This window comes from Perca fluviatilis, chromosome 12, assembly GCF_010015445.1.
Source record: "Perca fluviatilis chromosome 12, GENO_Pfluv_1.0, whole genome shotgun sequence".
Lineage (NCBI taxonomy): Eukaryota > Metazoa > Chordata > Actinopteri > Perciformes > Percidae > Perca > Perca fluviatilis.
The window spans coordinates 17,807,144-17,823,101 of NC_053123.1; the positions used below are offsets into that span (position 1 = coordinate 17,807,144).

Here is a 15,958-nt window from a genome sequence, read left to right on the forward strand (position 1 = left end):
ATTAATGTGTCAAAATATGACCCAACAATGTCATGGCCTTCTCACAACCCCATAAACATCAAATAAAAGACAAGGCTTAAAATAGATGTATTTGAACCGCAATGACAGCGTTTAATTTCTATAAACCACCAAACAAAACAAGCACCATTGCCAAGTTAGTTGTTTTTCTCAGGTGTTGAACTTCATATAACAGCTGCAGGTAAAACAGGGAAGCTCTGTTAGTGACATTTGATATGAGGATAAATATATCTCAGAGAGGTTTGAGGTTTTAAAGTTAAGGTCTATAAATGGAGAATCTAATGTATAGGCTGCAACATGAGAGGATTGTGATAAATATAGGTTGGGCTCTGTTTAAATTGTAAGCCACTACAAGGCTTACAATGCACAAAGCACTCGTCTTTAGGGAGAATATGTTTAATGTCAGAACAATAAGACATAAATCATTATGAATGGAATCTTTATAAGATTGGATCCTCTTCTGTCTCTCTTTATAGGCAATCCACATGAGGTAAATGATCTGTGATTTTTTTCTCATTAATGAAACTTGATGCTATCATTAGCAGCTAATTCACTAGTTAATATCCAAGCTACAGAATATTCTTTCATGCACCAAGCACTTGTAAACACATGATCCTGTGCATGTCAGCAAAGGAGAATTTGCGTGTTTTTCTTTTAGAGTCTGCTCGCTACTTCACTTGAATTTATTTAACAGTTACGGCTTTTGTCCTAACCCTGGGTCCATGCCCCTCAGTACAGAATTAGTTCACTCATGTAATATGGAGTCCTACAGTATACCTCACAGTCTTTTTTTCAAGAGTTCATAGGTTATGTGGCAATGTGAATATGTACATTACCTTTAATAAACACTTTATTTATGGCTTTATACAAAAAAGTAATTATCATTTTGAATAAATTGTTGCTAAAATTGTTCCCATCTTAAAACAAGGTGGCTTTTCATGTTTCCAGAATAAAATATTAGCTGACTAAATGTCAGGTGTTATAAAAGTCCTTATCTGTATGCTAATGTAAAGCCTAGCCTAGTATATTTCATCTTATATTAAAAAGAAATAGCTGCATATGAGATATCTAAAAAAGGGCAAAGTATAATTATTATTATTTTTGAGCATCTATTCCCTTCACTGGGAACTTGTTCTTTCCTATGTCAACCAAGGCGATGTGAGATGAATATAGGCATTTGCAATGTGCATCTGATTTATTGGGGAGAAGGTGAAGGTAAAACATAGAGGGATTGCCATTTAATCAGATCTCTTAGGAGTCCATGTAGTGGACCAATACCCCAAAGAGTTTCCTTTTAAAAAGACGGGAATATTAGATTGGCTGCACGCTGCCTCAGTTTTAGCTTCAATCACAGGGAATCGGGGTGGATTTTGTTAAATCCAAGAGCCTTTTACATCTCTGAAAAGTTCATTTCTCTTCATCTATTAACTCTAAATAAAAAACTACCACCATTTATGCATTTGTCCATTTAGAAATCCTCAAGCTCGTGAGCTGTAGATCTGAGCCCAAATTTTAAGCTTACGGATGACCAATCACAGAGGTGCGTGCCTCAGAGCTGAACCACAAATGGATCCTTCACAGCATTGTAAATCAGGACCTCAAAGAGTATTATTTAGCCTCAAGCAAACAGTGCTTGTTTATCAGATGGTGCCTGAGTCTAGGATAAAAAAAACTCCCCATAAATCTGGGTACCTTTTATGTGCTCATGGAGACTGGCTGGCTGTTTCTGAGTTAAAGGCTCTCAAGAATGCAGAGGTAAGCATGGTATTTATGTCAAAGAGCACACATTGTATGACGAGTACCTAAAGACTAGTTCTACTGGATGTGGTTTATGATATATTCCTACATATTATAATTGGTCTTAATGCACTCCAAATGAGAACGGTGTCCCTATGTAGCACTGCAGTAACTTAGCTATTTGATTAGAGTGTGGACAAACATACCATAAACCACAAATCAGGGACAAATCATGACGCTTAAAGGGTGAATTCAAGGTGAATCTTTGGTTTGGCTAAAGGCTTTGCATTCATGATTTAGTGTGTGTTGTCAGCATACACGTTCAATAAGCATTGTCAATTTTTCACATAAAGTGTCAGTCCTTGCCACACTACATCCGACACTGTGCTAGATGTAAGTTATCACGACTGCACTTCAACGGGTCATTTTCTGAACATTTTATTTTGTTGTCTGATATATTGCCTCTCAGATATGGCAATGCTAAACCCCAGATGATAAATCAAACGTGCAGTGGCTGCCTCTGATAACTCAATAAGCACCTGGACTCCTCCTAACATGTCACACCTGCACTTCTACGTATACCACTCTCATTCTCGAGCCTCACTGGGGGGCTCAATACACCTGCCAAGTGCATTCCGGAAGCCTAGCAGCTGGGAGAGAAACATCATGCATGCTTAATTAGGAGGTTCAGGAACCATGGGAAGTGGTTGGCAATTTAAATGCACAGTATATATTCCGGGATATATAAAAATACATTCATTCATTCAGCATCAGGAAGTAAAATAAGTGTGATTTCATTTATGTAACTAAATTATGAACAGAAATAAAAAAAAGAATGAACATAAATTAAAAAGGCCTCTGTTAAAATATATGTAATATGCTTTTCTCAAACAGCAGTTTGTTCCAAGATGGAAAATGTTCCTTCAGTATTTCAAACAAAGCTTATTCTACTTTTACACTGCAGAGTATTAAATAGGCTTGATTTAATGAGCATATTTAACAAGAGAATACCAAGAGGAGACTTTGCTGATCGATATTATTGCATACTCTCTATCCAATCAATTTAGCGTCTGCTTAAGAGCCATTACCAAGTGCAATAAATAAAGGGCTTGCTTAAGAAAATAATAATATACTGATTTACAAACCCCAGAGGCATTTATTAAATTGCATGAAGAAATGTTCGAAGTCATCTATGGACAACACACAAAAAAGCCATTCAATGGATAGATTGTGTACTCCCAGACTGTCAACAAGTATTTAAGACAAACATTGACTTTCAAAGCCTTCAGTTGAATTTAAAGGACTGTTTAGCAATGTTTAATCAATTATCATGAATGCTTATTGTCAAATCAGTTCTTTATAAACGCTTATTCCAAATAAAAATGTAAAATTTCATAGCCATATTTCTGTACTTCCTAACCACAGTAGGTGGTTGATAATTAAAATAATAATTTCTTGATAAGTCTCAAGTCAAACAAACCAGTAATGATATGGCCAGCAAAAACTATTCTGAATTCAGAGATAAATGTCTCCTTGAGAAGAGATGTGCTGTCCTGCAGAAAACGTACTACAGTTGTACTATGGCCACATGCACAGAAGCAGTGGTGTCTAAGAAGGCATTTCAGTCAGGAGGTTACATTTCCAATGAATTTTTTTGTGTTTTACGGGGCCAATCTTCTAGCCAGTCTGAGAGTATTGCTTATAAGGTGTGACTCTTATCAACACAACACGAGCTATGTGTTTATCACAGACTTTGAGTCATACGCCCAATTCTGTTATGAGGTCCAGTATTGCTACAGAGGCTATAAACCCTATAAGGGAATGAGGAGGGGAGAAGCAGTATGATAACTCAGAGCGTCCTGCTGTAATTATAGTATTCATGAAAAGATGAAATAGAGTGCAGACTAAATCTGTAGCTGCAGGCAAAATCAACAGCTTGGCATTACGCCGTGACCCCTGCCTATCTTGAGGATACAGCAAACATAACAAAACTTTGCTGCTTTTTCTCATCAGTCAAGAGTGAGGGAATGAAGTGCATCGATTGCTTGTGATTATTAACTAGACTGAGATAAGCCCTCTCCTTATTATGCAGATTACTGAGGCTCCCCGCTCCAGCATATTGTACAGATGCAAGGGAGCAGCTGCTCTTACAGATGGTGGGTACACGGATCTATCATTATGCCTCCATTGTCTCCACTTCAATTGTTTGGGGGACAACAGAACTGCATCAAAGAGGAATCCAACTGCAATGAATTAAGAAAGAGAAACGAAAACCATCAACTAAATTTATACACCGGAGGCCGTGGAATGGAGAGGAGCGTAAAGCTGAAGCTATTTCATATATACAACCATGGAGTCGCCCAGTCATGTATACTGTACCCAAATCTGTTGGATTCAGCACTGTGCACCAAACATATGTTGTTTGTTTATTAACAAACAGATATTAATTCAGGATGCAGATATTAATTCAAATATGACTGAATCCGTTAAGCAAAATGTTTACAACCAAATGAATGAATAAATAAATGCTCAGAAAAACATGCCTGCTGATTTTAGAAGTTTGCAATTTTCTTGCTACAAACCCCAACTTTAATTTTGATTTCATGTAAACTCCTCCTTAGTTAGTGAAAGTCAAAGATTATCAGCATGATACTTATTTGCTTTCAAATACCACACTGTTGTCACGGCTCTAGATATTAAAACATGAAACTGTCCCACAAAGCCAACCACAGTGAGGGAAGAATATGCAGACAGTGTCAATTTTGCCCTTAAGAGGAACCTCTGGTTGTCCATTTGACTCACCACACCTCCTGCTGTGCACTGCTGAGATCAGGACACTGGTAGCTCCTCTGATCAAACATGACATTACACTAGAGGGAATTACATGCTCAGATTATAACAGAGAAGGTCACACCGAGTTGTAAGTCATGACAGCAGTCTCACACTATTTTCGCAGATAGCGAAGGCTAATATTACTTTAAGAATTAATGCAGTGACATTAAACTGAGCACAATACAAGTTTCCGACCCTCGTCTGGCAGGCTGGGAATTTAAGGTTAGATGGAAATATCCCTTCAATATGCATGGAGTTTTTATGAAATTATTATAGTTTTCTTTTTAATTATTAAATTTCTTTCTTACACATGCAGCTGCTACAGTGGGTAACAAAGACTAAATAAAATGATAGAACACATACTGTAGGGTAGAATAGGCTCATTCTGAACATCAAACATATGGAGCATATTAATGAGAAGCAGACAAACTACAAAGTACAGTAGGTAAACCAAATTATAGAATTGTCTCACGCTGAAGTCACAAAAAAAAACTATTCTTGGTCTGGAACTAGTCATTCTTGGTCTGGAACTGGGCGTTTTTTATTCATTATTATCTATTGGGGAGGAAGAAGAAAAATTTAGTAATTGATATATTACAGTAATAAATGTTGCATTAAACACTGTGCACATTGTAATTCCAGAAACATAACATTCAAAATGTTTTAGATGCGTTAATAATATTCACAAACTTAACAATGCTTTTGAAATGTATTATTGAGGTGGCGAACAAAATAATGAGGCCCATGAAAATGTCCATCCCTCTTTATTCCATCGTTTTCCTGCATACCAGTGTTAGTGTGGAAAATTAAGCTCAACCCAGCAGCCAACAAGCCAACTCAATAATGTCTGCAAGAGAACTGGATTTTATTTTTATTTTACGTCATTGTATACAGATATTAAGGATGGATGTTGATGATTTTTGTCTTTGAGGGCATTTATTCAGCCATTGATTACAAAGAAAGTGCAAGATGCCTGCTAGCATCAATACAGTAGAATGCAGTAATTCCCATAAGGTACAGAAACATTATTTGCTCCAAATAGAAGATCAATTACTTAGCAGAATTTCAATATCCCACAGAAGCCGCTGTCTTCAGATGACTGCAGTATGAATTAATAAATCCCTGTTTACCATCTTCTTTTATACTATTTTATTCAGTATTGAAGTAGAATTCATGTCATAAATAGAACATGCAAACAATTCAGTGCTTCCAAATACACTTTGCATGTGGATAGAAACACACAAAGTGTGCAGAAAAATAAGAAGCTTCATCCCAGCAGGTCAGAAAGCTATATTTCAACATTTATTCCTTAACTCATATCTGCTGTATTCATATTATAATATAACAGTTTTCCTTTCTTCAGTCATGTGTCATGGGTGGATAGATTGAGCTCCTGTCAGAGCACAAAGCTCCCCTCAGAAGTCCACATTGCCTCGTCTGTTGTTAGGACCTGGTCCACATGGGGCCAAATTTGATTGGAAAGCCCAAAGGGAGGAGTTCCACCAGTCACAGGGGCATTGTTAGTGCCTCCAAAATGGCCAGAGAAGAATGACTGATTATGCAACCACAGCTAGGGTTACTAATAGGAATTGTATTTGAATTTCTAACATAACAGATGTTTGCTGGGCACCTCCATGGAGTGTGCATACACAGTTATGCTAATTCGCCAGTGTTTCCCTTCAAGTTAGCTCAGAGTCATTAGAGCACACAGCTAGCTTGGATCCCTCTGTCAAACTAATAATTGGCCATTATTGATATTAATTAACATTTTTGCTCTCTATGTCCTTTTTGACCCGCTATCTGTTAGTAAATCCAGTTACTGAGTCCTATTAGGGCAATAAAATCCACAGGACTCTGTAGTAGTTGTAAACCATTTATCAGGAAGAGAACATAAAGCCAATTAGGAATGGATGCAGACAGTTGTCTTCATTCTCCACTGACTACTTCTTGATCTCCATTATAAATTGCTAATAGGGCAGATACTGGTTAGCAAAAGGGAGGAGTGGGGGGTTACCATTGCTCACTCCCACCCGTGATGACAGGTGAAAAGGACCAGTAGTAGTATTCTTGCTTGATGAGGCTACACCATCATCAGCTGCTGTTTTCTTTTTCTTCAGTCTTTTTGCTGAGGGCCGTCATGGTGCACCTTCCTCTGTACTGCTGGTCAATCATGTTAATTGGCCTAAAAGTAGAATATTACAGAAAGCCATTAAATTGCTGATCATTCATGCTGCGAAAGTAATAGCTTTTGGTCTCTCTGCTGTTATGATGCAATGAGCATCGGAAACACTGTACACCATAGGTTTATGGGCTCAGATCAAGAAATCCTAATAGGTGTATATTGACTGGTTTATTTTCCACAAAACTCCAAAGGGACTGGTGGTTGCAAGAATATATATCAAAAAGGCTATCAACAACGGTAGGGTCTTCTGTGTAAAATCAATAGTGAGCCATAGATGGCTTGAGTTTTCACAGTTCTTTCTCGTCCTTTAAAAAGACTGTAGGCTATACGATGCCTGGAAGAACCCATGAGATTGTTGTAACATAGCAACAACGCTGTTTGAAACAGACACAGATTAGTAATAACCTAATTTGTTTTGCCTTTGGTGAAAACACGGTAGGCTGTTGTTTTGAACTTGACAACAGGTCATTGCTGCTCTAACCTGACGCTTTGGGAATGAATGCTTTAGTTTTCTAGAACAAAAGAGCTCAGTAGCATAAGGGATCATGAGCTGTTGTTGAAGAAGGTAGTCTAACATATCCTGTCTGGATAAAAACTTATGCTCCTGCTCCCTGAATCCAGATGCTACCGTGGCAGCCCGGGTTTATGACAAGAGGTACAGCGGTCCCTTAAATGAGCAGTATTTAATAGCCTGGTTTCAAGTGTAAAGGCTTTCTCCCCTGTGCATTACTCCAAGAACCTAATTACAAGTTTTATCATCAATCATGAGCATTATTTATTCAGTGAAATGAATTTCTAATTAATAACTGATGAGCATTATGGCCTCGAAGACTGTAAAGCAATTAATTACGGTTGGCAACAGGGAATATCCATGTAAAGGACTATCTGGCGCACAGTCACAGCACAGCCGTGCCAACAGGCTAATGTCCACAAAGAAGAGGCACTGGATTGTTTTTGTACCTATGCTTTATTGAGATAATTACTTTCATGAATGTTGTCTGGGGGCTGTCATACTGTTGGCGATGTAATAAACACTGAAAAACTGTATTTAACTGTATTTTGTTAAATACTGTTTTGAACTGCGGTCTTCTACGCTCTGTGCTGCCACCCTCTATCCTCACAGAGGTTTTGTTTTGTTCTTTTTCTCACACTGCAAGAGGACCCAGACAGCATTTTTAGGTAAAATACTCTCTACACATAATGCACTTTTTTTTATGGTGAACATCATACTTTAAAACATCAAGGGCACAATGACTATTGCCATTTCTATAGCTTCTGAAGACATTTCTCCTTGAACATTTAAAAAAGTGCAAAGGGTGCATTGGCTGCTACTGTACATGTTCAGAGTTGCAGTCCTATATCATACAGCTACAAGCCAAGCTTCATTTTGGATTTAATTTCAATAAGTGACTCATAAATTATACAAATATGAGTCAAAATTACACTGATTTATAAATTAACAAAACTATGTACAGCTTCACTTAATGTTAGAATAAGTGAAGAGATACATTATTATGTATTTTATTATGTCATTACTTGTTGATTATTAACAAGTATTGCTCAAATGTTTACCTATTCACTAGTTTAATCATTAGATTGCTGCATTTGACCTATATTTATGCAACTTTTTTGCTTTTGCTAATCTTTAGTACAACCAAACCTAATCTAATCTAAATATAAATCAGCCAGTCTATGAACATTTAAGAAGTTAATTGTTGCTATCAGGATAAAGGGAAGGGCAGACTTTACATCATACCAATTATATTTTATATAACTACTACACTATTATTACCAGTTTATAACAAGAAATTCTGCAATAGTCTTTATGTTTTGAAGTATTTTGAAGTCAAGTATAACATTTTGACAAATTGCAAGAAATCTAAGGCTGAGGTTTGTGTTTTGTTAATCAACGCCTGCTTATTGCTTACTGAAAAATAAAAGTATATATAGAATAAAAGTATAATTACAATACACTAAAATGAAATGAGTTATGGAAGCAAATATGTGTTTACTTTTCTGTATTATGTAAACAGAAAATAAACTCTACTGTCATTTGCAAGTTTATTGATGACTCGTTTGGTGTCGTTTTTATGCACATTTCCCACACCCATACAAATCTCATAAACAAAGCATTTGACATTTCTTTCCTAATTTATATACATATAATCAATGTAAAAGGCACAGTCTTAAATCTTCACATCACTGTAATTTTGGTGTGTTAACCTATTTCTTTTCAAGGTTCTATTCAGTTATACTATGATTGCAATAATAATGGGTCAAACACAGATTGGTTCAAATGCAGGTAAATTATTGTACTTCATCCGTTACAATAAAATAGACACATTATCAAAGAGACACAAAGAAAGGCAAAATGATGATAAAGAACCATGAGAGGCTGTAATTCTTTCATTTAGCAAATGGAAATCAGTGAAGCAGCTCTTTAATTTATCTGTTGTTTCAATTCAGCACAATTTTTTTTGCACATTTGTGGCAGTTTTTTTGCATATATCCATCTCAAACCCAACTCTATCTGCAAAAACAGAGATGGATTGAGTCATGCATGGGTGTTTGCCATCCAGAGTAAACGTAATAAATGTGCATGACTATAATGCTAAATTGCAGCAGTGTCTTAATGTGTGTGACTGCTTCCTTATGGGTTGAAATATAATACAGGATTTGTGCAGATCTTTTAAATTAAGTATAAAGTTACTTGTTGTGAGAACATGGCACATGCACAAGTGTTATATGGCTTGTGTCAGGTTACATGTCATTGAGCTTGAGACATATGCCTGTTTGAACAGTTTCTATTAAGACGTAAGACAATTTAGTGTCTGCACATTGGTTTATTCAAAACCTTTAATTTCTTTTTTCTTTCAGTTTTGTGAACAGCAGCAAACTGAATTGGCAAACATGTCCTTTGGGAAAGAAAATGAAAAAGACAATGAAAATCATTGTCTTTTTCATTTTCTTTACACATGCTTTTTTCCCATTGTCACAGAGTGCTGGAGTCTATGTCAGAATGCCTTGGTCAGGCCCTTTGTCCCAAGTCCAAACTATGATACTAAAAAGCATACATTATAAACTAAATCATGTACTATACTATTTTGTACTAACGTGTAATTGTAAATAAAGTGTGTGTTCAACAACAGATGTCAATCAAACTGACTTTACAACAGAGCCTGAATTAGAAATCATAAATCGTTAAAATAAAAAAAGTATTGTATTTTTTCCATTTTGTGAACTGTCTCCAGAACTGCCATGTTAAGTCCACTATTTCTTTATAATTTCCCTGCTGTGAGGAGCTTCTATATTTTTGTTGTGCATTGCATTGTGGAACCACAAATGACTTTAGCACGCAAGTTGGAATTTTCAAATCTATCAAATCTATCATTATCATGTCATATAGTCACTAAGTAACTATTCTGTTCTCCAGTGGTGGAAGAAGTATTCAGATCCTTTAGTTAAGTGAAATTACTAAAACCACACTGTAAAAATACTCTGTAACAAGTAAAAGTCCTGCAGTGAAAATGTTATCATCAGGAAAATGTACTTAAAAGTATTAAAAGTAAAAGTACTCAATGCAGAAAGATCCTCACAATTTAGAAACTGGAAACGATCAAAATAAGTTCTGTCAATCAAATAAGTGACAATCGGCTGATCATTTCAGCTGTACTTGTAGGCCGTTATATTGTTGAGTAGTTTCATTTATAATAAAACATTGTATTTTTTAAACTGTTTTTGTGTGCAAAAATCTTAATTTGTAAAGTAAATAGTAACTAAAGCTTCCAGATTCATGACGTGGAGTAAAAAGTACATTTCTGGAATGTAGTGAAATAGAAGTAGAAAGTGGCATGAAAAGAAAAGACTCAAGTAAAGTGCAAATACCTCAAATTTGTACTTAAGTATAGTCCTTGAGTAAATGTACTTAGTTCCAGTCCACCACTGCTGTTTACGCTACTCAACAATGACTCAAAGAATTTTCCAGGCTGAGACCAGAGTGAACATACCTAGCTAGTTACCAGCTAGTTTATCAGCATCAAACAAGAGGTTTGTGTGTAAAGTTAGGGCTGGACGATTAATCGAAAATGTATCGACATCAAAATTCTGAAGCTGTTATCGACATATTTTTCCCATGACGATAACTTCGATAATTTATTTCTGTCGATAGGCCTACCTACTCCTTAAAAACATTCTACCGCACGTGCAGGGTCTGAAATTAACACTCGCCAGTCGCCCAATGGAGGAGCAGGCCGACACGCACACACACAAACACTGGCGCATACACCAGACACCAGCCACTACCTTCTGTTTACTGATAGCTAGCATTTAACTCAGGCTAATTAGCTAGTAAGTGGCGATTTTTGCCAGCCAGGCTTCCAAAAGAAAGCACAATGAAATGAAATGTTAACAGATCATTAACCGTTGACCAATAAGCAGGAAACAGAGTCTCAGTTCAACGGTGCAGGAGGCTCTGACACACTTTCCGCACTCTGTGTCCGCAGACAGCTGTAGGCTTGTTGATGTTTTGTGCATTGTCGGACACATGCAGCTACTTTCCTGAAACCGCTTCCGGGACTGACACAAGTCCAAAGCGGCCTGCGTCGTGTTTGTCCGAGCCTGTCTCCAGCGCCTCCACCTGCAGGTTGTCATTTGTGTATCTGCCTGGTATACTCTCGGACGGCCGGTTTAACTCGCCGGTCCTCATCAATTTAGCTTCATGTGTCACATAGCTCTCCACAAGCAGAAAAAAGAGGAGCTTAAAACGCAATTTGCTGGTTCAAAGTTAGGACTAACAAGTTAATTAGTAGTATTTACATTTTTATCATGCAAAAGACTTTTTTTAAAACTTTATACAAATAAAATAAAAAAACGCAGTGTCCGTCGTTGAATCACCAAAAAATTTAATTATCGTTCATTTATCGTTATCGAGGTAAAATGTGCAATTAATCGTGATTTTGATTTTAGATCATATTGTGCAGCCCTACGTAAAGTTATGCCTTCAAGAATTAAGCCAAACGTCCATTTAACAATAGTTTATCAGAAACCCACTTGCAGAGTTTCTATTGTTTTCTTCACACCAGAATACAACACACTGGAAAATAAGTTAAAGACATGGTGCAGTCCATTACAAGATGCAGTTTGTTTGCACATACCTGTTCAAAAATCATGTATGCTTTGGCTTAAGCACAATCTCTCAAAATGTGGAATGCATCTTTTTTGCCTGTATGTAATACAAATAGAAGCTTGGGTTTCATCCCAGATGCCATAGGTCTTGTGAACAGCCAAGGAAAATGGAGGGTCAGTTTACTCTATTGATAATGCACTTGGACTTTATGACATGTCTTTGCAGTTTGTCAGCTGTGGGTTGGCCACTGGTTTTAACTTGTTTGTCTTTTAACTTTGCTTTTATTACGCTTTTATTGTTGCATGAATATATTTTGTATTTTCACATTGCTATGTGTGTGAATGAATTCTTTGGACTTGTTTCTGAACAAGTTTGCCTCAAATTGCCACCCGGGGGACAGACACAGTATTTAAATTGAATTGAATTGCGAACTGAATGAAACACACAAGAGAGAGCGCACTAGCAAAACTGCAGAAATGAGCAAACCTTAGAAAAAAAAATAGCAGTTACATTCAAGTTTGCAGGCACAATTATATTTATATATTCTGCTGTACACTGCTAAAATTGTGTGCCTAGAGTGACACAATCAGTGACGCAAATCTGATATTGAGGGGACTCGCTCCATATACAGTTGTAGTTCTCGTGAACAGTGGGGGGCTAAGCCAAATTAGTTGGTTACTGTTGTTTAACTGAACCCATCAGGCACTTCTTCTACACTTTAAACCAGGGAGTTTTAGTAAGCATTCAGACCGATATCAGCACTAGATTAAAAATCGCAAAATATGGTGGCCATGTTGCTTTAGGTACCAGTACAAGGAAGAAATTCAATCAAGCAGGGCTCCAGACTGCGACCAAATGGTTGAATTTTGCGACCAAAATTTGAGAGTGTGCGACTGAATCCAGCGACTACATCCAGTCGCGCATGTGCCACCAGTAAATTTGCCCCCCCCCCTTTTTTTTTTTACACGTTAAAAGACACAACAATGAATCCGGAATCTGTGGAGGCCAATGAGTGTGAGAAGGACAAGGAATGGCCATTGTAAGTGGCTAATGTGTGGAAGGGGAGGGTCCTAGAAATAATCGAGCATGCGTAAAAGTCTGTGGGAAGGAGACAGATATCACAACCTGCCCCGTGTGTCTGAACAATGAGCAAGCAAACTATTGACTCGTTCTTCCGACGGCTAGTGTGCTAGTGCACCAGTAAATCAGAGCAGATGAGGCAGAGATGAAAGAGGGGGGGGCAAGGTGGAGGGTGGGGGTGTGGCCTTGACCAACTGCCACTTTGCTCGTTTGAAAGCCATGATGTCTCTCTCTCATGGGTGGGCCAAATTCTCTGGGCGGGCAAAGCAGAGAAAGGGGAGGTAACCTTTCCCCTTATGACCTCATAAGGAGCAAGATTCCAGATCAGCCCATCTGAGCTTTCATTTTCTCAAAGGCAGAGTAGGATACCCAGGGCTCGGTTTACACCTATCGCCATTTCTAGCTTGGGGGACCATAGGCAGGCTGGGGGAACTTATATTAATGTTAAAAAGCCTCATAAAGTGAAATTTTCATGCCATGGGACCTTTAATTGTGAATACCGAAGGTATTACCGAATTACCGAAAGGTTACTAAGCACTTTCTTTTATTCTGAATGTATACATGGTATATATTTTTTTAATATTTGTACTGGCATGACAGCGATGGTGCTGTCAGTTTACCTTCTATGTTGCATCTTCAAAAGTGCACAATAAAATGTGACACTGAATTGGAAACAGCACATTGTAATTTCTGCATCTATTATCAAAGTATTTATTAGTAATACAGTGGAAATTAGTAGAAATGTGAATATTTGGTTAGCATGTTGATTTATGGTGTGTGCCCCTAAATTTTCTGGTTGCGCCCCTAAAATTTTCAGTTGGTGGCCACTGTGCTCCTAGTGAAAAAAGTCAGAAAATCTCATTGGAGTAATAGATTCATGAGTTGAAGGTTAATTATACAGCAAACACTACACAGTGTAGCCCTATATGTTTAGTAATCCTACAGTATAAGTAGGATTATACAACTCTGGAAAGTTGTGATGGAGGTATATTTATTATCCTCCATCTCAACGATTTTCATGATGAACAGAAAAAGTACTGTCCATGATACAAAGCAATCTTTTAGGATTATGCGCTTGCATGCTTTTGATTGACCTATGCAAAACCTTGCCGAATGGCAACGCTTTGCGTTGCCTTGGCACATCTGCTACATCAACCCAGTGGTCTTATTGCAATGAATGTGGGGCTTCATTTTTTTTCCGTGCTCCTCATATCTATCTGAAGCATACAGTCCACAGTCTGAACACAGTCTCTGTCTGGTGCCTATTCTGTCTCACAAGCTTATCCTTAAATGGGGTGGTGATGGTGCAGTGGATATGACACATGCTTTTGGTGTGGGAGACTTGGGATCGATTCCCACTGTGATACATCTACCAATGTGTCCATGAGCAAGACACTTAACCCCTAGTTGCTCCAGAGGTGTGCGACCTCTGACATATATAGCAATTGTAAGTCGCTTTGGATAAAAGCGTACATTGTTTACAGGAACACAGGCCACATTTGCACAAGCTAGGACACTTCTGAATAGATAGCATAAACCATGGTAATAACTTTAGGAAAGAAACCCACAATTGCTTCGAGAAATGTTTTTACTTACTTCTCCAACAGACGGAGGTGCTGGCCTCAGAACTGGAGTTGGTCCCCTGGCCGCTGCTCCTATACTTAGAAAAGGTGAAATGCAGTGGTGGAAGAAGTATTCAAATCATTTAACTTACCTAAGTCAAAGTAGCAATACTACAGTATAAAAATACTACATACTACATTACAACTAAAAGTACAATATGTAGCTAGCATTTAAGTGGTAACTAATTTAATGTCGATGGTAAACAGTAAAGGTGGAGATAATTTAAACTAACGTTAACGTTATTTTACAATATTTCTCTTTGAAATGTTGTTAAGTCTTGGCTAGCTAGCTAGTATAAAGTAGCAAAACATGGAAATACTTAGCTAGCTAGCTAAGTAAAATAAGGTTACACAAGTATATCGAAGTTGTACTGAAGTACAGTAACATTACTTGAGTAAATGTACTAGGACAAATTCACCACAGTAACGTTACAACTTAAGTTAACTTCACTCAAGTTACCATTTTAGTTGTTTCCAGGTGAAACGCACTGCAGCGCCTCTGCTCCACCTGTTGAGCTAGCTAGCTAGCAATTTCTCGCAAGCTTATTTAAAAACACGGTTGCTTTCCTCCAATGGAATCTCATTATCTCCTCACCCGAAGTTAGCTAAATTAAAGACATTAATAAACGTATATAACAAACTCCTCTACTTTGATAAACAAAATAATGATATCTTTTTCTTCTTAGTTTGGTTTTATGACATGACAAGTTGCGTTAACACTACTTGCTACGTAGAAAGTCGTGCCATGATTGAATGTAGATCTAGCTAAAATCCAGCGTTCGTATTGGTTGATCATAAATGTCGCAACGTTAGTCTCCATGTGGATGTGGACTTAAAGTAGACAAATAAACAAATACACGTAAAGTATGCTTGTTGAACCAGATGTCGTTGGTTAATGTGCAACACATTCAGATAAACCTATCAACCAGGATAGAATATTTTAAAGCATTTCAGCCAAGTCATATTTCCTATGTTTTTATGCCACTCACTGGATCTTCCTATCTTATCTTGTGCATATGCCTGTGTTACAAAACATTTTTTTAGTATGCAACTGTTAGCAGTATTATTCAACTCTTTTATCAGAGCAGTGTGTGTTGCCTGTCATGTGTGAAATAACTGTATGTCCCTTTCATCTTAATAAATTACACAGGATCTGTTGAATGAACTAGTTGTTGAACTCGTCAGAAGTCAGCGGGTCAGTTCATTATAGCTTACATTATTCCACTTTTACAGCACAGCCAGCTCACCACTGAAAGTTGATGCTCATGTCATCCTTCAAGATGAGTGAGACACATATAGGCCTAGCAGAGACAGGACTGTGCACATCCTATAACTGTCCTTCTGCACACACACACACACACA

The 15,958-nt window shown here is 37.5% G+C and overlaps 1 long non-coding RNA gene across 3 annotated transcripts in view; it reads right to left on the reverse strand.

Annotated features, from left to right (window-relative positions):
- The window catches only part of LOC120569506, an 85,204-nt gene extending 69,860 nt beyond the window's left edge, over nt 1–15,344 (reverse strand). For 2 of the 3 annotated variants that reach the window (XR_005640878.1, XR_005640876.1), the window contains exons 1-2: nt 15,057–15,344; nt 14,571–14,629 (exon numbers count right to left, since the gene is read on the reverse strand). This is a non-coding gene — a long non-coding RNA (uncharacterized LOC120569506). Of the gene's footprint in view, nt 1–14,570; nt 14,635–15,056 lie in introns of all 3 variants that reach the window. The other variant, XR_005640877.1, reaches the window with a different exon arrangement.
- Nucleotides 15,345–15,958: the final 614 nt, after the last annotated feature.